Source organism: Balaenoptera physalus, assembly GCF_965194825.1.
Source record: "Balaenoptera physalus genome assembly, chromosome: 9".
NCBI classification, from domain to species: domain Eukaryota; kingdom Metazoa; phylum Chordata; class Mammalia; order Artiodactyla; family Balaenopteridae; genus Balaenoptera; species Balaenoptera physalus.
The window spans coordinates 47,763,372-47,786,463 of record NC_138888.1 but is presented as its reverse complement, the minus strand read 5'-3'; positions in this window follow the sequence as shown (position 1 = coordinate 47,786,463).

Here is a 23,092-nt window from a genome sequence, read left to right as displayed (position 1 = left end):
TGAAACAATCTCTTAAGTGGTGACAGGGTCTCTTCTCCAAGGTGATAAACCAGATTGATCTTATTTATACCTCCTGTCATGTTACATAGGTGCCCAAAGTGTTTATTGGCATGCTGACTGTCAAAAATATTCTTATATTTTAGTTTGATAGGGAGGGAGTATGTAAAATAGGGATGACTAGTATCTACATGTAATAATTGGGTAATAAACAACCTCTTTCCTCTCAAGTCTCTGTAGCTTCTAAAAAACATTTGTTGTTTTGCTCAGGCTACATGTTAGAGGCTGTGGGTCGGCTGCCATGAATCTGGTCCATGTGTCCTTTCATTCTGGGACTCAGGCTAAAGGAACCAGTTTTGTCCGGAAGTGGGAATCGAGCAGGCACTCTAGCTGAATCAGGATTCCCCCTTGAAGCTTCTGCTCAGAACCGGCACACGGCCACTTCTGCTCACGTTCCACTGTCCTAAACAAGTCATGTGTCTACAGGAGGCACTATGGGTCATAAACATAGAAGGGGTAATGATTAAGGAGTAATACACATGTAATATTTAATGTTTGGCGTATGGCAAATTCTATATAAGTATTATTATTGTTGTTAGTCTTATTGTTAGTCTTTCCCTGTACATAACGGGCAAATTCCCAACTCTGGGTCAGTGTTACTATCCACTTTATCTTTCCTCTACCCAATTAGTAGAAAACTGCTGAGAAAACTAAATAAGCTTGTACAATGCTGTCCCCATAAAATTAGGACCTCAACATCATCTGGATCCCTAGTGATTCTCAGCATTTTCCTTTTTCCTGCTTTAGCTTCCACTTTTACTCCCATAAATGTCTATTTCAAACTTTTACCATTTTCCTTCAGGTTACCAGAAAACCCTCTTCCACCTGTCCCTGTGCAGATAACTTGCCCACTTGACAAACATAATTGGGAAAATTGAGCCCATTAGGTGGGATCTCATTGCCATTTCTTGGCTTGTCCGGCCAACCTACAAATTTGGCAAAGCCCATTCTCATCCTTATTGCCCTTCAGGAAGGCAACAATGGTTAAATATCTATTTTTGTGTTCAAGGCCAACTTCTCCATCTGTGTTCTTCAGACTACATATTTCTGCCTTCTCTTATACAGGATCGATTATCCCCCATTGTCTCCTATGTTTTCACCTTTTTTCTTATTCTTTTCCTGAAGGGTATTTGAACCATGTCACATTCACTTTCATATCTCTTTTACCACACAGCATAGTACTGTGATATGACATGTGTTTCATACATATTTGTTGGATGAATGCACAGTAACTCCCAGAAGCTTCCAGTAGTCAGCAATGTCTTCTCAGGGTCAGGCTACTTGCTGCCAGCCCTCCCTCTAACCTTAAAGCCTGTACTTCAGGTTGACATTGTGAATGGCTATGGTCTGCTGTGCCACTGATAAAACAGTTAATACTTACATAGCAGTTACTATGTCACAGACACCATTCCAAGTATTTTACATCTGTTAACAAATTTGATTTTTGTAACAACTCTATGAAGTAAGTTTATTATCATCCCTAGTTTACGTGCCCAGAAAATGCAGAGACTGAGGGGTTATTAATATATAGGTGCTATGTTCTTTTCTGTATGAATATGTAAAGAAATAAAAAATATAGACAGATAGACATAAATATAGATCAGATCTGGTTCTAGCTAGTAAACTGTCAAGCCTTAGGGTTGCCTCCTGGGTTTTTTCTTTGAGTAAATGAAGTCCATAAATAGATAGCCTGCAGAAGCCAGAAGTTAGCAGAAATCATCACTTAACTGGTTATGTGCCTCAGAATATAAATGAAACACCCTTCCCCCTCCACTCTTGTTGGCTCCTGATGAAGCTTAAGTATTTAACTTTCCTGCTTCACTCATTCTGCTGTTGCCACAGCAACTAAAGAATGCCATTCTCTGCTCTTGTAGGTACCTTACAAACACAGTTTTTTGAAAAAGGCAGTGAATCACATATTTTAAAAAACAAGTGGTCAACATGGAGAACTACCATTTAAGAGTTTCTTAAGGCTTAATGTATAGACCTCAGTTTTTTTCCTAGCAAAATTCTATGTTTTAAGCACACCTTATGCCCTATATAATATTGAAACCTGAAAAATCAGGTTTTTATGAACCTAGAGTTATACCAAATATGTAGCCCTAAAATGTACTTACTTGTAACTTATTTATAATGTTCCTATCATCTTGGAAGGGGTGGCACCTCTCTGAAAATTTGCTCTTACAATCTTCATGGTCCACATTTTAGGGAAAAGTCGTATATATTTCCTTTGCCATTTTTAAGCTTCTTTTCTTCTTCACTTAGGCATTCTTTAAAAAGATTTTGTAGTGTATTAATACATTTTAAAGTTGAGACAAATGATAGCCGAAATACTGTTGCTTTAATCACGGCTCTTTCAATTGCAAATGACATAAATACAGCCCAAGCTTGATTAAGCAAAGGGAAATGTATTATAAGACAGCTTGAGTACCTCACAGAACCCACAGGTAAGAACACGGCAGCATGGTGAGAAGAGAAAGTCCAGTGAGCATCTCAGACAATGCCTGGATGCTCTCCATCACTCAGCTCCATTTCTCTTTGCTCTTTGGCTCCCTACTTCTCTCTCACTGCAGACCAGCTTTAATGTCATTGTGGAAACATGGGTAATGACAGCACCTAAATGTTACGGCCAAAGCCAATAGAGAGATATTATACTAACTCTTTTTCCTCAATCTAAACTAAATAAATAACAAAGAAACAAAATCAAAGAGAGGAAAAGGGACTACTCATTGGCCCAATTTGGGTCAAATGCCACCCAGAGAACAATCAGTACTGACCAGGAGGCAGCGTCATGTAGCAACTTACTTGGTTTATTTGCAGTAGGATCGAGCACTTCTTCCTTTTTGAAGCTCATCCTTCTCTTGGCTTCCTGGACACCGTTTTCCCTCTGTCCTCTCTTTATATTCCTGGATGCCTGTTCTCAGTCTCATTGCCTGTTAAATGTCTGTGTAGAGAACAGACAACCACATTAAACAACTTCCTCACAAGAACTGTCTGTAGCTATTGAATTTAGCCCAGGTCAAAATCAAAGAAGAGAAAGAGGGGAGCTAGCTTGGATGTACCCCAGGGTAAGTCCTTCTCATTCTAGCAATTTGGATCCTTGTGTAAGCAGCTCTTTGCAAAAAACTGCCCTCAGCAGGAAGCCCCTTTTCTTGTCACTTTAGCAAAGCTATACTGTAACTAACTTTTAAACCGGGCACCCCCATGTTCTACTCATCTCCAGCCCAAGCACACCTTTCAAATCTTTTAATTACACAATTCTTTGCCTAACTTGCCTGCACGCAGTGGGGAATGGTGATGACTCTGACCCCCTATCTCAATGATTAACTGAGACTACTTCCCTTTAAAACTTTCATGGCCAAGTAGAATCTTCGGAGGTGGTTTCGGGGGGATGTTGAGTCCCCCATCTCCCCAGATTGCTGGCACTCTGATTAAAGGCACTTTTCCTCTCTATCAACATCTGTAAGTATTGATTTGGTAAGCGGCAAGCAGCAGGACCCAGTGCAGTCGAACACTTGCACTGTCAAAAGTAGCCCCCTGCCACTTCATCTTTTTTAAAAAAAATAAATTTATATATTGATTGATTTTGGCTGTGTTGGGTCTTCGTTGCTGTGCGTGTGCTTTCTCTAGTTGTGGTGAGCGGGGGCTGCTCTTCGTTGCGGTGCGTGGGCTTCTCATTGCGGTGGCTTCTCTTGTTGCGGAACACGGGCTCTAGGTGCACAGACTTCAGTAGTTGTGGCACGCGGGCTCAGTAGTTGTGGCTTGCGGGCTCTAGAGCTCAGGCTCAGTAGTTGTGCCACATGGGCTTAGTTGCTCCACAGCATGTGGGATCTTCCCGGGCCAGGGCTCAAACCCGTGTCCCTTGCATTGGCAGGCAGATTCTTAACCACTACACCACCAGGGAAGCCCTGCCACTTCATCTTAAAGCAAAGTGTGCCCCATTAACAAATTCTTCCAGTACTCAAAGAACTCCTGGTCACTCTTCATATTTTTTATTTTTAAATACATATATATAATTATGTATATGTGTATATATATACAAATGTATGTATTCAAATAGGTTTTCTCTAACCTTCAAGGCAATTGTGCAATATAAAAGAGAAAGATGAAGCAAAGTAACTTGAAAAAAATGGGTCCCAATCGAAACAAAAAATTCAAGAAATGGAAAAGAAATTAAAGACAAAACCCCCCCAGCATATATGTACCCTGATTATTAGAATCAGAGAGATTTAAGAGGATTTTATAACCACAGAAAAAGAACAACATACTATGAAATAGGATTTTTAGAGACCAAGATGAGCTATTGGCAATTTAAAAATGTGCTTGCCAAAATTAGAAAAAAAGAAATAGAAGATAACATTTGGGAAATCAGTTCGAATGTAGTACAAAAATAAAAGAAAATATAAAAGGTGTAAAAATCTCAAGCTAGGATCCAATATCTGAATAGTAGGAGTAAAATAAAAGGAGAGTGAAGAACTAGAAGAGAGAAAACTATAAAAGAAATAATGCAAAGACATTTTTCAGAGTGAAGGGAGATGTATCATAAATGTTAAAAGGGCCAGTGTACTACTGAGCATAATAAACTAAAAAGACCTATATCTAAACACATCAGTATGAAGTTTTAGAACCTCAAGGATAATAATAAGATATTTTAAAAATTTTAGGGAGGAAAAGGAAGTTAAGCTACAAAGGAAAGACAGCCTGGTCTAAGACTTTTCATTTACATTATGGTGATAGAAAATAGAGGAATGATGCCTTCAAAGACTGAAGACAAATCTTTTCCCATCTAGAATCCTAAACTTACCTAGAATACTATTCAAGTGTTATGGCAGAGTATAGCCATTATCTGATTAGGAAAATTAGTACGCCAGATACCCTTTCTTCAAAAATCTGAAAATGCACATTAACAAAATAATGGTGTCATCTAAGAAAAAGAATGACTCAGGAAACAATTTTTACATCAGAAAACAATAAAAGATAAGAAGAACCAGCATTAGTGGCGTATGTCAGCTTAGAGGGCAAGCACTCAAGATTGCAGAGGGTTGGAGCTGGTGGGAAAGAGGTCCTGAGGAAGAAGAATGAGACTTTATAGAATTAACAGTAAGATGGAGAACTTGGAAAAAATTGAGGAAAAAATGTAGGCATAAAATTTTATGATCAGCCCTTCCCCAGTTAAAGTATGGAATAATTAGGGGCAGAGACTAAGCAATGAGGAAAATAGGTCTCAAAGGGCTGAAATCTAGATGCCGAACGCTAACTTATGTGGTCAAATTAGACCAATAATGAGACTACCATCATGTTGGACCAATCGCTTTCTGAGGAACAGCTATCAGGTTCATACCAGAATTGATTCCAGAAGCACACCCATAGTCTCTTTCCCTGAGGAAATTACAATCTGGTAGAACATCAAGATACAAATGAGATAATACTGTTTGCTTCCAAAATTCAGTGGTGACACCATGTAGAGCAGAGCTTGGCCTATGGTCCACATATACAGAGCACATTTGCAGAGCTGGGGTGGGGGGACTCCCCTGTGGCAGGCCAAAACTTATGAACTAAGCTCTCCCTTTGGCCACTCCTGTCCTCAATTTAAAGCAATGTAGGCATGGAATAAAGACTGATGTACATCTCCTCTTGTCCCTGGAAATAACTGCTTTGCCATTACAGGTCTCGTTTTCCTTTCAATGCCAGGTTTAACTGCCCTGACTGCAACAAAGGCAATTCCTCTGCCAGGGTCTTCATCAGCCTAGTTCCTGGAGAAGCAACACTTTAGGAGCTGAGTCCAGCACTCTATCTCGTGGGGCACCAGTTTGGCTCCCTATAAAGAGATAAGGCCTTCTGACATTTCAGACTCTGCTTTACCCTAGCTCAGTGCCTCTGTCTTTCTCCTCCCATTTTCTCCACGTTCTTTTTATGATATAGACTGATTGTCCTTTAACATATATCTTCATACTACTTGTTCTTCCTTCTGTCTTTTCTTGACTTGGTCTGCTTCTCCAGACTGACATACTTTCAACCTATGCTATTTGTTCCTCCTTCCTATTTTGTCGCATATCTTCAGCTTTATTTGTCTTGCCCTTCTCTGTCCTGCCTTGTTTTTCATTCATTCATTCAGAAATACTAGGCACTGCAGTAGGATTGGGGATAAAAAGTGAAATGGTCCTTGTTCTAAAAGATTTCACAAATCTTATGGGGGACAATTAAGTGGAAGAGTAGAAGATGTAAGGCCTTCAATCGCGGTACAATAAAAGTGTTTTGGAAATGCATAGATCTTAGTACAAGAATAGCACAAACCAGTTTTCCCTGCTGCTTAGATAAAGCTTTCCTGAGGAAGTACAGAGTGAGCTGGATTTTGAGGGATGAGTAAGAGATTAATAAAAGAGGGCCTGGGATACGAAGGGAAAGTTATTCTAGGTGAAGGGAATAGAATATACAGAGTTGCAAAATGAGCTACTCTATATCTGTAGTTACCTCTAGCTATATTTGATTCTTCTCTTCTTGGGAAAGCACCAGGAATACCAGCACCAGCACCTCCATTGTTGTGTGGTGGAGTGGTCAAAAGAAATTTTCTGAACAGCTCTTACATTGGATAGGAGAGCTTACATCAACTCTCATTGAGACTCCCCCTTCTTCAACCTCTTCTTCCAGAATTTCTCAGGGTACCATCTTATTCCCAATATGGGCAATGGTGAAATTTGTAAACAAACTCATCTTTTCAAATATTAAACAGATTATTTGTAATGAAAGACATTAGAGGGATTTTTAAGCCTATAGTTTGAGAGGTTCAAACAATAGTCTTTGAGGGCAACTTACCAAACGCATTAGAGAAAGTCATTTGGAAACCTCTTTACTGCTTTCAGAAACAAGAGAATTGAACTTCTCTTTTGCAGCCAATTCTCTGCAGCCACACACACACACACACACACACACACACACAAATAAAGGTTTACTAACACTCTTTCTCCTGAGAACACTATCTACTGTGAACAGTGCCAACAGCTGAAAGCATCGAGCCTGCCCTTGCGCTGTGAGAACACGGCTCTCTCCCAGGGTTTTCCCAGATGCTCATTAAAATCCAATGAGTACCCCACAAGGATGTGTTGTTTAGTCCAACATCATAGCTTTCAGGAAGAAAAGAATTTCAACTCGGTGTGGGAAGATGGACAAAGTCGAACACCATGGTAACTGGGTCAAATTAACTCTTTAAATAGGAGCTACCAGCAAACGAATGGCTGCTGACCACGCAGAGCCATTGAAAGCATTACAGCTTAACTTCTGCCCTGTGGAAATTTTGCTCTTCCCCAAACTCCACGGCACTCATTTCCCTTACTCCCTCAATCTCTGTGGCTTTTCCCTTTTGCTCTTCTTTCCCCATCTCAGTAACTGATTGATGTTTTACTCCTATCAGATTGGCCTCTCTGGAATATCTCACAGATCTAGAAAACATGTTTACTTCTTTCACAACTACCGTACCCGTAAACTGGAACCACTTCTTCCCAGGCTTATATCACACATGGGAAAGAGCCACTTGCCTAACATTCTTGTCAAACAACACACATTATCACCAGAATGCTTCGTTTTTTTGCACAGCAGAAGTCTTGGGGAGATGGGTAGAGAGGAGAGCACTAAAAATAGTTGTGCCCTCCTCTAAGTTGGATACTTACTTTATATGCTGAGTTATAATTTTTTCTGCTTTATTTGTTTTATTGCTCAAATTGTTCCAGCTTTGGCCACTGAGCAATCCTTCTATTGGCTCCTATATACCTTTGACACACTTCTATCAATGTCAGTTTATTTATTTATTTTCCACTCCCTTACTATCTAGCATTACAAGATGCTCCAGGCTCATCTTGTAGATTTCTTGCCCCAGTCCTAGAACCAGCCATTTCTTCAGGGATACCTGGTCCTTTTTTATTAGAAAATAGTATTAGAAACCAAGATCTGAACACTAGATGCTCAGTAATTTTAAGAGTTTAAAAGAGTCCAGAGACTAAAAGTTTTTTAACTGCTGGGCTCTTCTAGTACAAGAACCACTTAAAAATTATGAATAATTAACCTATATGGATGTATGGGAGGAAGTAGTGTATTGAAAAGAGTACACAGTTGGGCTTGAGTCTAAGCTCTATGCCTTAGGGACAGTGTAAGCTTGTATAACTTAACCTACCCTTCTAACTAATTCCTCAAGCTCACTCAAACTTGACAAATGAGCTTTCACTTCTTTGTATTTTCCCAAAGCATAATAAGAAAATCTTATGACAAATATCAAGCAGCGAGTTATATACATGTATATTTTTTAAAATAAAATACTTCTACTTAATGATATTTCATGATCTATAGTAATTATTTACTCAGGCACTATGAGTAATTTTAATGCATTATATCATTTAATTGTTGCAGCGACACTATGAAGTTTGTACTATTCTTACTCTCATTTTAGAGGTAAGTAAACTGAGGCTCAGTTAGGTTAAGTTAAAGTAGAAAGAGCCTAACAGTGTGGCAGGTGCATATCTGGTTCTAATTAATGTTATTTCTCTTGTCTTCTTCGAAATATGTAACAAAAAATTGTTAAAGAGTAAACTTTTGGCCTGTCTCACAGGCCAGGGAGTTACTTACCATATCTTACTCTTGCCAGGGTGCCTTACAGAGTCAAGCATGCTGTGGCCTTACTTAGTGAGTCCGCTGGCTAGAGGCCATTCTCTTCTTGCCAAAGTTAAAGTGGCCTATATATAAGTGGCCTCTGCCCGAGCTGGTACAACAAGGACATAAGTAACAATAACCACCAAAATAACAATATAATAGTAGTTGAGATTCTATTCTGTGTCAACCACTGTGCCAAATATTTAATATTCATCATCTTCTTACATTGTCACCACCAATATTTCATGTCTTAACTATTTTTTTAGGTGAGAAAACTGAAGCTCAGAGTGATTAATTTTATTTCCCAAAGAGATACAAATTGTAAATGGCAGAGCCAGTGTTCGAAGCCAGGACTGTGTGATTTTCAAACCCATTTACTTAACATTATACAGGGAAGAACAGCAGTTGCTGGTAACAGAAGGCTGCTCAGGGCATTTTTCAGAACCCAGTAACAGCAAGAAGCTTCCCTGAAGTTCTAGGGCTGCAAAGATTTTGTGCAATGCAGATGAGGAGTAGGGCTTCTGAGAGCTGTAGAAAGATAGCTGACGAAGGCTTTATGCTCCAAGTCTGACCCTGAACAACTGCAGATAGATCTGCTGAGAAGTTTCAGCAGTAGGCACAGAAGTTCTCAAACAGGGAAGCAGAGATCAATGGGCACAGGAAAGGGGACAAGTGTATGACACAGAAGTAGGATGAATGAGAATTTAGGTAGGACGAGGGCAGACATTCCTGGCAAAATGCATCATCATTTTCATACTGAGGAGAGATTGGATCTTAACCCTTGACTTATACTCTCTTTTATTTATAGTTTGGATATATGCATCATGGCAGACAGTATTTTTTAAAAAGACTTTGTGGTGGTTAATTTTATGTGTCAACTTGACTGGACCTCGGGTACCCAGACATTTGGTCAAACCTTATTCTGGGTGTCTGTGGTGGGGGGAGAGGTGCTTCTATATTCTTTTCAAGTCATGTAAGAGGGCCTCCAACAGAGTCACACAGAGAACTTGGTTTCTTACTGCAGTGAGAAATCTAGAGGACAAGAGATGGCTGGCTAGCTGCTTTGATGGCTGAGGGAAAAGAGTTTGATGCTAGGATAAAATTGGACGACCCTCTTGCCTTTTGTTGGGGCAAAGGATGCTAATTTCTTGTGGACTTAGAGGTGGGTTAAGTGGGGACAGACAGACCTGCCCTATAGATCTTTTTAATTCTTTTCAAGAATACTACATGAAAGAATGATGGAGCATCTGTTTAGAGTAAGTCATTAATGCAAGAAGGGGTGAGGGATGAACACTTGCCCAGAGGAAAATGAATCACCTGTTCGTGGGAATGTTCCCAGGGGTCTCAGAAGAATTCACAAGGTATACATCAGTTTTATGCACCTGCCTGGCTCTGACTGCTGGGATTCATCTTAATGTAGAACAGTCAACTCAGAAATGCTCTGCTCCTTCAACACAAGCCCAACCTCTTCCTCAATCTCTGCTCTAACCCAAAAAGGGTGAGGAAACTTGCTCAGCTAAATGGGACTAAAGACTAGAAGGTGGGAGAAGAGAAGAAAGGCTGCTTCTCCTCTGGCCTTCTGCCTACAGAAGACCCTAACTGAGGGAGAAAAGACAATTTAAATATTGATAATTTGAAGTTTTGATTATTAAATGGGATTAGATATTTTACAATTTCTAAATTGCAACTGTACTTCAATAGATATTCAGTCAGTAATTATTAAGAAACTATTATGTGGTAGGCACTGTTATAGATTTTGGGAATAAAGCTGTGAGCAAAAAACAGAGAAAAGTTCCTTCCCTCATGGACCTTGCATTCTAATAGAGAGCTGCAGATAATAAAGAAATGAATAAGTTAAATTTGTGCTGTATCAGATGGTGATATGTGCCGTGGAGAAAACAGAGCAAGGAAAGGAGTAGGGAGTTCCAGGTGTGGGTGAGTAGGTGATCATGAGAGGCCTCTTGCTAAGATGACACTTCCTGTTAATATTTTCTGTTGAATTTGTTTTATAAAATTGAAGTTGTGTCTTCTGTTATTTATAAAAATTGTATTAGGGTAAGTAATGCTAGCTGTTATTCAGGCAAACCATGCAATCTTATTCTCTTAACATTATAGAAGTTTACCTTTAGCTCGTGTCACAGGCCAGTGTGAGTCATAGTTATTCAGGGACCCAGGCTTCTTGCTTACAGTGGCCTGTCCAGCCCCCTAAGCCCTCAGAGCCAGTGCATGTGGAGAAAGCACAGCTAGGCTTTACTGTGTTGGCCTAGAAGAGACAAACTTCGCTCTCACCCACATCCACTGGCAAGAATAAGTCACCAGGCTATGCCTGATGCAAGAGGGTTTAGTTTATGGAGAAGAAAACATGGATTTCGGAGAACACTATGAGTCTTGGGCCCATAGAGAGCTTGTTGGTTCGAGCGGATGCAAATAGATAGTTAAACTCAAATATTGGGACACTTTGGGCTGCAAGGCTGGCAAATTACTTTAAGCAAAAATGCCTGATGGATCTATTTCTGATTATGTGTGCAACATGTTATATGTAGTTATTTCAAGTACTAGAATGCAAGACAAAAAAATTAACAAAAGTTTTATTGTTGGAGTAGAACAGTTATGAATACCTTTTTCTCCTGTACTCTCTTTTTTATTCTTCCTTTCTTATATAATGAAAATAGGGAAAATGTAGTTCAAAATAAATAAAGTAAAAAATTTGCTTGAGTTAATGTTTGTTATATTTTTGTAGAATGTCATCAAAGTAGCAGAAAGTTTTCATTCTAAATTAAAAGTATAATTTATCTAAAAATATGTGTCCTAAGGCACGGGTCCCGGCAACCCCCAGGGCTGAGAACCGGTGCTGGTCTGCAGCCTGTTAGGAAGCGGGCGGCGCAGCAGGAGGTGAGCAGTGAGCCAGCGAAGCTTCATCTGCCGCTCCCCCATCGCTCCCCATCACTCACACTGCCGCCTGAACCATCCCCCAGCCCACCCCCTGCCCCCATCCATGGAAAAATTGTCTTCCACGAAACCGGTCCCTGGTGCCAAAAAGGTTGGGGACTGCTGTAACGGTTCTTATTTATTGAAAAACGTATCAAGAAGTGAAAGGGCATTTGTAATATTGCATGTACCTAAGGAGTTAAAGATTGTAAACGTACCCAACATCATATCTTGCTCTGTTTTAATATCAGATTATTGGTAGGTATCATTTACTTCAAGAAAAACAGGGAAAGTGTTTGGAGTTGAAATGAAGACTAAATCCACATAAACAACATGTAAAGAAGTGTAAAATTATATTTTGCGTGCTATGCACGCAGCTAGTATGTCATTTCCCAACATTTGAGCATCCATTTTTTTCCAATATTTGTTGATTAGTTGACCTGATAAGTCCCACTAACCAAGATCAGTATAGCTGAAAGTTCCCCAGGTTTGAAAACATAAAATATTCTCTTACATATAAGTGAGACTTAGCCCAAATGTAGAACATCCTTAGTAGGTAAAACTGATTAAAACTATTGAAGTGAATCAAGAGTGTATAGGTTTATAGTCATATACTATTGGAAATTAAAGATAATACGTGACTCAACACAGACTCACCTCAGAACTGTTAGGAATACTTTGATCAAATTTAAACTAGGTGGTAACTCTTAAGCCTATTTTCCTATTTTCTTCATGTTTTTAGAGAGATTATTATCTCTCTTAAAAAACTCTGGGGATTAACTTAATAGACATTTATCTGTTAACTTAGGCTTTTTAAATCTTTTTTTTTTTTTTTTTTGCCATAGAAGCTTCAGATTAAATAGTATATACCAGCGTTACACTTAGCATAGAAGCAATGGCATCAGCTTTAGATTTTAAAAACACTAATAATAAACCATTTCAATAGAGTTGAAGACATTCTATACTTTTCTCTGATCCCACTCACTCTCCTCTCTGCCCAAAAGTAACCTCCACTCTGAGTTTTGTCTTTATTGCTTACTTATGTCTTTATAACACTTTTACTTATATATACACCCATAAAAATATGTATTATTACTTGGAATTTTAAAACTTTAAGTAAATAGTATTATATTGTACAGATATTTATGCACCTTTTTCTCCCCACATTATTTTCAAGATCTTTTTCTTGATGATATCAATTATCTTATTTCATGAATATTCATTACCATATAATATTCCTTTGTGAACATGCAAAATATACTTATCCATTTCCTATTGATTGCCACTTAGATTGTTTCCAATTCTTCTTTCTAAATAATGCTAAATAAATAGACTAGTATGAGCCTCTTTGTGAAAATGTGGGAGAGTATTACTAGAGTATGTACTTTGATAGAGAATTATTGGTAAATTGCTCTGTAGAGGTTAATAATGACGATCCTATGAGCAGTGTATGTGAAATCCAATTGGTTTAACATTAGACGCTGTCAGAGTTTTAAATTCTTATCAAACTAGTAGGAGAGAAATGTTGTCTTTCTTTTTTTATTTGCTCCTTCCTGATTGCTAATGAACTTGAACATCTTTCTACACTGTCATTGGCAATTTAAATTTCTGCCCCTGTGAATTGACTATTCATAAGCTTTACTCATTTGTTTATTTGATTGCCTTTTCTTAGTGATTCATAAAAGATATTTATAAATTTCAGCTTTCTCAATTATATGTGCATCAAATTTATTCTCTCAGCTTGTGGTTTCTCTTTCAATTTTATTTAGTGTCTTTTGTCATATGGAAGTTTCATCCAAGGTCTTAAAAGTATTCTCCTGTAGAGTCTTCTAAAATGTTAAGCTTTTTCTTTTTGAATTTAGATCGTGAGTCAGTAGATTGTTGTGTACGATGTGAGATATAATTTTTTTCCATGTACTCATTTGTCTTAGCACCTTATAATGGATGGAATATATCTCCGCTGATTTATAGTGTGACCTCTGTCATTTATCGGGATTCCTATGCCTGTGGATTGTTTCTGGCTCCTTATGTCACAGGCTGGAGGTTCAGAAGCAGTACTGAGATGTAGTTTGATGTGCAGGGTATTTATTAGGGATTAGCATCTATGGAGGGAAGAGGAGGAAGTAGGATTGCGCAGATGAGAAGTCAACCTGTGATGCATGGTATGAAATAAAATTCATATTTTATGTCAAGAAAAGAACAATTTAAACATGAAAATTGTTTTCTGCCCTTTGGCCTCCTCTCTCCCCTTTACTGTGCATTGTGTATCTGCATAATGCATCAACCAAACCTCCCATCCACAGAAAAACCTGATCAACCACAAACAGCAACATTCTCCTAGCACCAACAAGACAACTCCTTAAAACTCCTTAAAAGATAACATTCCTTCTTAATCTTGTAAGGGGCCATGATGACCGATGATTCGCTAGATAGTGTGAACTGTCAATATTATGTCATTCAATGTACAGCCCTCTGTCTGAAACCTATATAACTGTGCTTTGACCTCTAATGGGAGGAAAAGTTCTCAGAGCTTTCTGAGAGGCTGTTCCCAGCTTATAATTCTCAATTTGGCTCGAATAAAATTTTCCATTTCTTTCTTAGGTCAACTGATAAATGGCTAGAAAAGACTCAGCTAACCCTACAGAATGCTCTGAATATAACAACCCCTAAAAATTGTACCCCAGTGGGCAAAAAGCTCCAGCCTTTATACCCTCTCCACAATCAGTCCTTGGATTTGGGTTGCTCTGGGAAAGGTGTGCCACGGGGAAGGCAGCCCTCTGCTGAGGCAAACCCTGAAGGATCTGACACCAGAAGCCAGCCACACACGGCGTTAGCAGCAGCTCATACAAGACCTTTCCGAAAGAAAGCAGACCTCTATTTCTGCTTTGCAAATAGGTTCATCTGTACCATTTTTCTAGGTTCCACATACATGCGTTAATATACGATATTTGTTTTTCTCTTTCTGACTTACTTCACTCTGTATGACAGTCTCTATATGTATGGACACCAAGGGGGGAAACAGGGGGTGGGATGAATTGGGAGATTGGGATTGACATATATACACTACTATGTATAAAATAGATAACTAATGAGAACCTGCTGTATAGCACAGGGAACTCTACTCAATGCTCTGTGGTGACCAAAATGGGAAGGAAATCCAAAAAAGAGGGGATGCATGTATACATGTAGCTGAGTCACTTCGCTGTACTGCAGAAACTAACACAACATTGTAAAGCAACTACACCCCAATTTAAAAAAAAAAAAGAAAGAAAAGAAGGCAGACCTCATGGAGCATCTTCCAGTCTACCACATTATTCTGTTCTATTTGCATATTATTCTATCTTTATGTAAGAATTAATATCTAGTAGTATATTTTAAATCTCTATACCTGGCTAGTCTTCAGAACCGATTCCCTATGTTTAGCCCTTTCTTTTCTATTTTGAGGTTTGTATACCAAGTTCCAGGAAAAACTCTAGATTTTTATTGAAATTGCATTGAACAAATAATTCAGAAGGAAATGATGTCTTTATGATATTATCTTGCTATAAAATATATAACACAGGATATATAATTAAACTTAATTTATAGTTTATTTTATGACCTTTATAAAGTTTTACACTTTTTCCATGAATTTTCACATTTTATGTTAAATCAGTTCCTACTTATCTTAAGGTTTTTGTAGCTATTTTAAATGAGATTTTTCTCTTTTGCTGTTTCTAAAGATTTATTACTGTTATATAGGAACACTCTTGGTTTTTTATGTTCATTCTGGAAACAGTGTTGAACTTTGTTAGTTCTAATGATTTGTCTATAGATTCTTTCATATTTTCTATGTAAACAATCATCATCCTCAAGGTAATAAACTTTTTTTTGCCTAATATCATCTTTCAGTTCTTATGCTTTTAATTTCTTTATATTGTCTCCTTGCAATAGCTAAAATTTGGAGTATAATTTTGAATGGAAACTTTCTCATTTTAAAAGGAATGATTTTAAAATTTCATCATTAAATTTTACTTTAGATTTAGGCTTTTCATAGGTAATTTTCATATGTTCAAGGTAGTCTCTAGTCTCAGCTTGCTAAGTTTTTTCAGTGAATGAGTGTTGAGTAGCATTGTAGGCTTATAGACATCTTCTGAGATGGATATTTTCTTTTACCATCTTAATGCTGTGTTCTACGTCATTAGATTTTCTGATGTTGCATGCTCCTTTGTTCCTGGGTTAAAACCAAGTTGCTTATGATTCATCTTTCTTTATCTGCATTTTATATTAGAGTTTTATGTAGCATGTTTACATGTGTTCAAAAGTGAGATTGGCCTATAAATTTCTTATCTTGTGCTATCTCTGTCTGATTTTAGTTTCCAGTTATTCTAGTACTATAAAATGAGGCACTTCACCCATTTAGAACATTCTTTGAAACAATTTGTTGCAATAAAAAATTACTTTTTTTCTTTGCCAGCTTGGCAAAATAAATCCTATATAGAAGCAGTGGGAGCCTGGAGATTCTGGGGTAAGTGAGGTCATTGAGGGTAAGATTTTTTTTTTTTTAATTTCTTTTCTTTTTTTTTTTTTTTTTTTTGGCTACGTTGGGTCTTAGCTGCTGCAGGTGGGATCTTTCTTTGCAGCACGTGGGCTTCTCTCTAATTGTGGAGTGTGGGTGTTTTCTCTCTCTAGTATGGCGTGTGGGCTCTGTAGTTTGCAGCACGCGGCTCTCTAGTTGAGGTGTGCGAGCTCAGTAGTTGTGGCGTGTGGGCTTAGTTGCCCTGCGGCATGTGGGATCTTAGTTCCCCCATCAGGGATCGAACCTGTGTCCCCTGCATTGGAAGGCGGATTCTCTACCACTGGACCATTAGGAAAGTCCTTGAGGGTAAGATTTTTAATTATCAATTCAATTGATTTACTGGTCATTAATTCATTCACGTTTCCAATTTTTCTTGAGCAGCTATTTAAGCTTTTAAAATTTAAAAAATCTTTAATGAAGCTGTGGTCATGTCCTCCTTTCATTCATATGTTTTATTTGAGTCAACTTTTTCCTTGGTCAATATCTATAAATATTTATGTTACGTAGTTTGCTTCTTTGATATAATACCAACTTTGTTGAATCAATTATTATCTTATTTATTTTTACTTTTATCCTAATTATATCTTTTGTTTTGTTCTTTATGTTATCTCTATTGCTGTTTTGCTAGCTGCTTGACTTAAATGCTGAAATCATTTAAAAAATCTTTCTTAATTAAAAAAATGTATTCAAAGCTATACTAGTTCTGTTAAGACTGCTTTCAATATAATTAACAGGTTTATATGTTGGTCTTTTAATTTCAATTTTAAATACTTTTTCATGACCAATATGATTTGATCTTTATCAAACAAGCTGTTTAGACTTGCATATTTAAGTTACCAATCATATGTGCTTTTAAAAAGAACTGTCATAAATTACTGATATTTTGTGCTAGGTTCAATGGTTATTGAGAGGAAACATCAGTAGAATCATGCACTAAATGATGTAGAATTATGAATTAGTTAAAGGCTAATATGTTAATCAAAATTATTCTTTTTAGTATTATCTTTATTATGTGGTAATATGACAGCCAGTCATAAACAACATTGTGCTTGGTAATGATGATAGTTTTCCAGGGGAAATATTCTGTTAAGAATATGAGAACTAGGGCGTAAACTCTTAGTGTTTCCAAAAGATTAGAAACCTATTTGGTCTCAATTTTTTAAACATGTGACTTAGATAGTCAGTCCTGTTTAATTGTCTCATAGCTCAGTGCTTTTAATGATCTAAATACTTCCATGCAAAGGAAGAATATACATATTTTTCAATTGTAGATAAGATGGAAACGAAAAATACATTTCTACAGATTATTATGACAAGTTCAGTAAGTTAATATCATTTACCAAAGAAATAAGTTATTGTCTGTCTATTGCACATCTGCAAAAATTTATCCCCGAACATCTATGGATTAGATATACTTTCTAAACTTAAATTCCAGACTTTATTCAGATTTTGCCAGTTTTTCTACCAATGTACTTTTTCTCTTCCAGGATCCAGTCCATGCTGCATTTAGATGCCATGTCTCCTTAGTGCACTCCAATTGGCGACAGTTTCTCAGTTTTGCCTTGTTTTATTTATGTATATATGCATGTATGTATGTATTATAATTTTAATAATTTTGAGAAATATTGCTAAGGTTGGTATTTTGTAGAATGTCCCTCAATTTGAATTCATCTAATGTTTCTCAGGTTAGACTGGGGTTTGTGGCAGACTATTTTCATTTTTTTTTTTAATCAAAAGAAATCCATGGACAGAAAAAAAAATCATGGCTTCAGAGTCCATTTTTTTTTATCATAAGGTAATTTAAATGAAATTATAATTTTACGGTGTAAATTGTTGGATCTGAATAGTAATGAAGCATTGAAGATGACATTTTGAAAATTCAGTGTCATTTGCTTCATTTTGGATAAAAGCTTAAAAAATATCCTGAGATCTCTTTTGATTTCTCTACTACTAATGTTATTAAAACAAAACATATGAAACATTTTATAAGTGCATTATCCCCTTTGAGGAGTATTTTTGCCAATCTATTTTAAACTAGATAAGTTAATAGGCAAAAAGCAAGCCTATTTTTCACATCAAAAACTTCAAATATTTATTGATATACATTGATATCATTCAAAGTGTTTAAGAAGGAGAAATCATTATTTCACTAATAACTATTTGCAGAATTTCAAAAAGTTGCTAATGTAATAGTGATTCTGTATCTTTCTAAAAATTTTTATTGAAGTATAGTTGATTTACAATGTTGTATTAGTTTCAGGTATACAGCAAAGTGAATCAGTTGTACATATTCATACATCCACTCTTTTTTAGATTCTTTTCCCATATAGGCCATTACAGAGTACTGAGTTCCCTGTGCTATACAGTAGGTCCTTATTAGTTATCTATTTTATATATAGTAGTGTGTATATGTCAATTTCAGTCTCCCAATTTATCCCTCCCCTCCCTTATCCCCTGGTAACCATAAGTTTGTTTTCTACATCTGTGACTCTATTTCTGTTTTGTAAATAAGTTCGTTTGTACCCTTTATTTAGATTCCACATATAAGCAATATCATATGATATTAGTCTTTGTCTGACTTACTTCACTCATTATGACAACCTCTAGGTCCATCCATGTTGCTGCAAATGGCATTATTTTGTTCTTTTTTATGGCTGAGTAATATTCCATTGTGTATATGCACATCTTCTTTATCCATTCATCTGTTGATGGACATTTAGGTTGCTTCCATGTCCTGGCTATTGTAAATAGTGCTGATTCTGTATTTTAATCATCTATATGCAAAGTTTCAAAGTAGACATATAATTTTTGAAATTATTTTATTTTTTCTTATATTGTGTTCATTCTGATTATATTTATTAAAATGTAGTTTTATGTCTATTGAATATCATAAAAATTTGCTTGTATTTTGCATGTCTGGATTTTTTCCATTTAACTTACTATAATAATTCATTTTTATTTTACTTTAGAAAAGTATCAGATTGGATAAAAAATGATTCTTTACCAAAATTAGTTTGAGTAGCATTGGTCTAGACTGTATCTTATCTGTCGCATTTAAAAATTTTTAACAACTTTTTTTTCCTTCCAAGATTTTCCATGTCTACTGATTCTTGTTACATTTGCTTTTGCTTAAAAAGTTCTACTTTAAAGGAAGTTTTACTTTTATTTTCTCTTTTTTAATTTTATTTTTTATCAATATATATTTTTATCAATATATATTTTTATTGAAGCATAGTTGATTTACACTGTTGTGTTAATTTCTATTGTACAGCAAAGTGATTCAGTTATACATATATACACAATTCTTTTTTTAATATTCTTTTCCATTATGGTTTGTCATAGGATATTGAATATAGTTTTCTGTGCTATACAGTAGGACCTTGTTTATCCTATTTTCTCTTTAAATATCTAACTTACATTAATTTTAAGGTATTTTTCCAGACTGTTTCATAAAAGTAATTTCACTTGAAGTAAATTCATTAGCTGCTTGTTGATTTTTTAAAATTTCTTAGCATTAGATATTTTGGAATTTTGGTTTTCAAGTCTTATTTTGAGTAGAAAATTTTCTATGTGTTTGCTTTTTATTTTATATTTTTTGTCACTCTCTCTGCAAACACTTTTCTGGCTTTGAGTTTTGTATAACAGTTGCACCCCTCCAGACTCCCTGGCTGCTGGTCCAGAATCAGGTCCTATAAGTGCATCTGGGATCCTCCGCCATCATGGATAATGGGATTATGAAGATCCTGTTATCAGACAAATGGGCAACTTGGTTCAGCTCCTGAATTTATGCTTTTTGTGTTTCCTTGGGTCAGCATCCTTCTAAAACCACAGCAAATCATTTCCAGTGACATCTGTGGTCCTGGCTTCAAGCAGATTTCAGCTCGGGTTTTCTAGCTCTTCAGTCTCCCACCCACGAAGAAAACCTTTGAGCTTTTCTATCCCAGGGGAACAAAATGCCTGGCCCCAACTGCCTGCTCCTGGATGAGGTGCCAAATTGGCCTCTCTGCCTTCTGTTCTGCTCATCATTTTAGGTTTTGTTCTATTTTGGACATTGGTGATGTTGAGTCTGGAATTCCTATTTCATATCCATCATCACTATAAAAGCAACAAAGAAATTTAACCAAAGTCTGAATCTATAGATCCATTTTGACAAGAAGTCTTCAATGTTTCTCAGCTCAAATGTTTTATTAGGAAAGCAAAATGTCAACTTTCATAAGCCGCATTTAATATATTTTCAATGTTTCTTTAGTCATACAGACACCATCACTAGTGCTACCTGATTCAGAATTTCCATTGTTCAGCCTGTGATGATTAATTTAAATACAAAAAATTCTTGCTCCAAACATTGAAATTCAAATGAACTAAAGCCTGATCCCAAATTCTATTTCATTGCATCCTCTCACACTTTCAGTAACTGAAATAATGTAATATGAAAAAAACATGGCATCATAGGAATTTGTTGTTAATTCCTTTTAGTCACATCAGAAAAGTCGCAAAATACATCACTCTTTTTTACAATGAAGTTTGCTTTCAATTATTAGTAATCTTTCCTTGCTGTCCTGTATCATCATTTTTTCAACATTTTTATGCCTATTTTTATGCCATGATATGAAGTGTGTGCTGTATGTCAAAACTTAAAGATGCTTAAAGTAGGGTTGGACAGCTAGAATTTTTCTGTGAATGAGTTATAGTGCTACTAAAGTGATATTTTCCTCTTTAAATATTAACCAGTCTAAAGGTGATATATTCATTATCTGTATTTTATGATATAGAAGATAGCTTTGCATGGTAAAACCTCCCAAATATATCTCTTGTCTACCTCTCTACTACTTCAGTGATTCTCCTTGTCACATAGTAGAGACCTCATAGCCTTTCCTCTTGCCGACCTCCTGTTATCCTGTTTTCTCCTGTCTCAATTCCGCCAACTCTATCACCATTTTTATCCTGATTTCTCTCCACAAGCCTCTATTTCAGCCTTGTCTCACTCCTGCAGGGGGCTCTTTCAGGTCCTTACCCTTTTCTTTGCTCATCCCTCATCTCTCTGAGTTTGTTCTTGTCATTATGTAATTTAACCCTCACTCTGATTCTACAGGGTGATTCACCTCCTTGGACTTCCATTGTCCTTTTTTCAATCATGCCGTTTCCCCCTTCTATTAGCTTTTTAGTTATATTTCCTTTTATATTCTTCTATGAATTGTGCTAGGGTTTACTGCATGCATCCTTGACTTATTAGAGTCAAATGTTTTAAAAAATGCTTTTATCATTTTCTGTACAAAGCAAAGAATGAACACTACTTTAACTCCTTTTATTCCTTCCACCTTTTGTGTTATTGTTTTCATGTATTTTATTTCTACGTATATTATAATCTCCGCAATAAAACATTATCATTGTTTTACACTATAAATATTCATTTAGCTTTACACATGCATTTAACCTCTTTATTAATCTTTTTCTTTGTAGATTTTTTTACCCTTCCTTTTGGGATTATTTTCTTTACCTGGAGCATTCTCTTTATTGTTTATTTCTTATGCTGTTGATTGTCTGGTGATGATTTCTCTTAGTTTTTTTTTTTTTTGTATGACAATGTCACTATTTTATCTTTACTTTTGAAGGGTATTTTTGCTAACTCTAGAATTCTAGACCATGAGTTAACTTTCTTTCCTCACGTTAGAGATCTTGTTCATTGTGTTCTGGCTTCCACTGTTTCTGTTGAGAAAATGGCCATCAGCATTATTGTTGCTCCTTTAAAGGTAATGTGTCTTTTTGCTATGGCTGCTTTTAAGATGTTCACTTTGGCTATAGTTGATCAGTTTTTATGTGATGAGCCAGCAATAGAGATTCCTGAATCTGTGACATGTCTTTTTTTGAAAATTCTTAGTCAATATCTCTCCCAAAATTGCTTCTTCCCCATCATCTCTATCCTCAACTTCTGGGACCCCAATTACATGTATGTTAAATTTTCCACTTTGTCCTCTATCAGGGTCAGGAAAGTACAGTTCCAGGGCACAGTTCTGCTCACCACCTCTTTTTGTAAATGAAGGTTGTTGGAAGACAGCCACACCCATTTGTTTATGTCTTATCCATGCTGCTTTTGTGTTACAACTGAAGAGTTGAGTAGTTGTGACAGAGGTCATGTGTCCCACAAAACCTAAAAAGAAAAAGCTTGACAAACCCTGTCTTGTAATACTATTTAACTTATTTGTGTGTTCTCCACCTTTTTTTCCCTTTTGTACCCTTCTGTCTGGATATATTGGCCTATCTTTCAGTACACTAATCCTCTAATCTTCTTTTCTGCTGTGTCTAATCTACTACTGAATCCATCTATTGAGTTCTTAAATTCAGTTATTATATTTTTCAGCTCGGGAATTTCCATGTAATTCTTTTTTATATATTTTTGATTTCTGGTGAAATTTTTCATTTTGTAATTTATTTGTTGAACATGTTAATCACACTTATTTTAAAGTTCGTATGTTGTAAACCAATATCTGGTATTATAATATGTATGGAACCATTTCTATTTTCTGTTTTTTCTCTTGGCTTTTATTTATTTTGCTTTGAGTCATGGCAATTTTTCTTCAAAGGCCAGACATAGTAGTTGAAAAAGTGTAGAGATATTCTGAGACTCTGGTTAAAATGAACTTCATTGACAGAGAAGTTTCTTTCTGGTTGGCGGCTAAAGTAGAAAAGATTACTTCAATCCAGAATAGCATTAAGCTGGTTGGAAGCTGGTTTTTAGACTTCTGTTAGGGTTGATCATTTTCACATAATCCTTACTCTTACAGTGTAGTTCTTCCAAATGTCCTGGTTGGGTGCCTGGGGTATTTACCAGTGCCCTTCCTCCTTTGTGTATCCTGAAATGTATGTTTTGTCTTCCCAGCTTCATGAAATTTCCAGTAGTACTGCTCAGCTTCG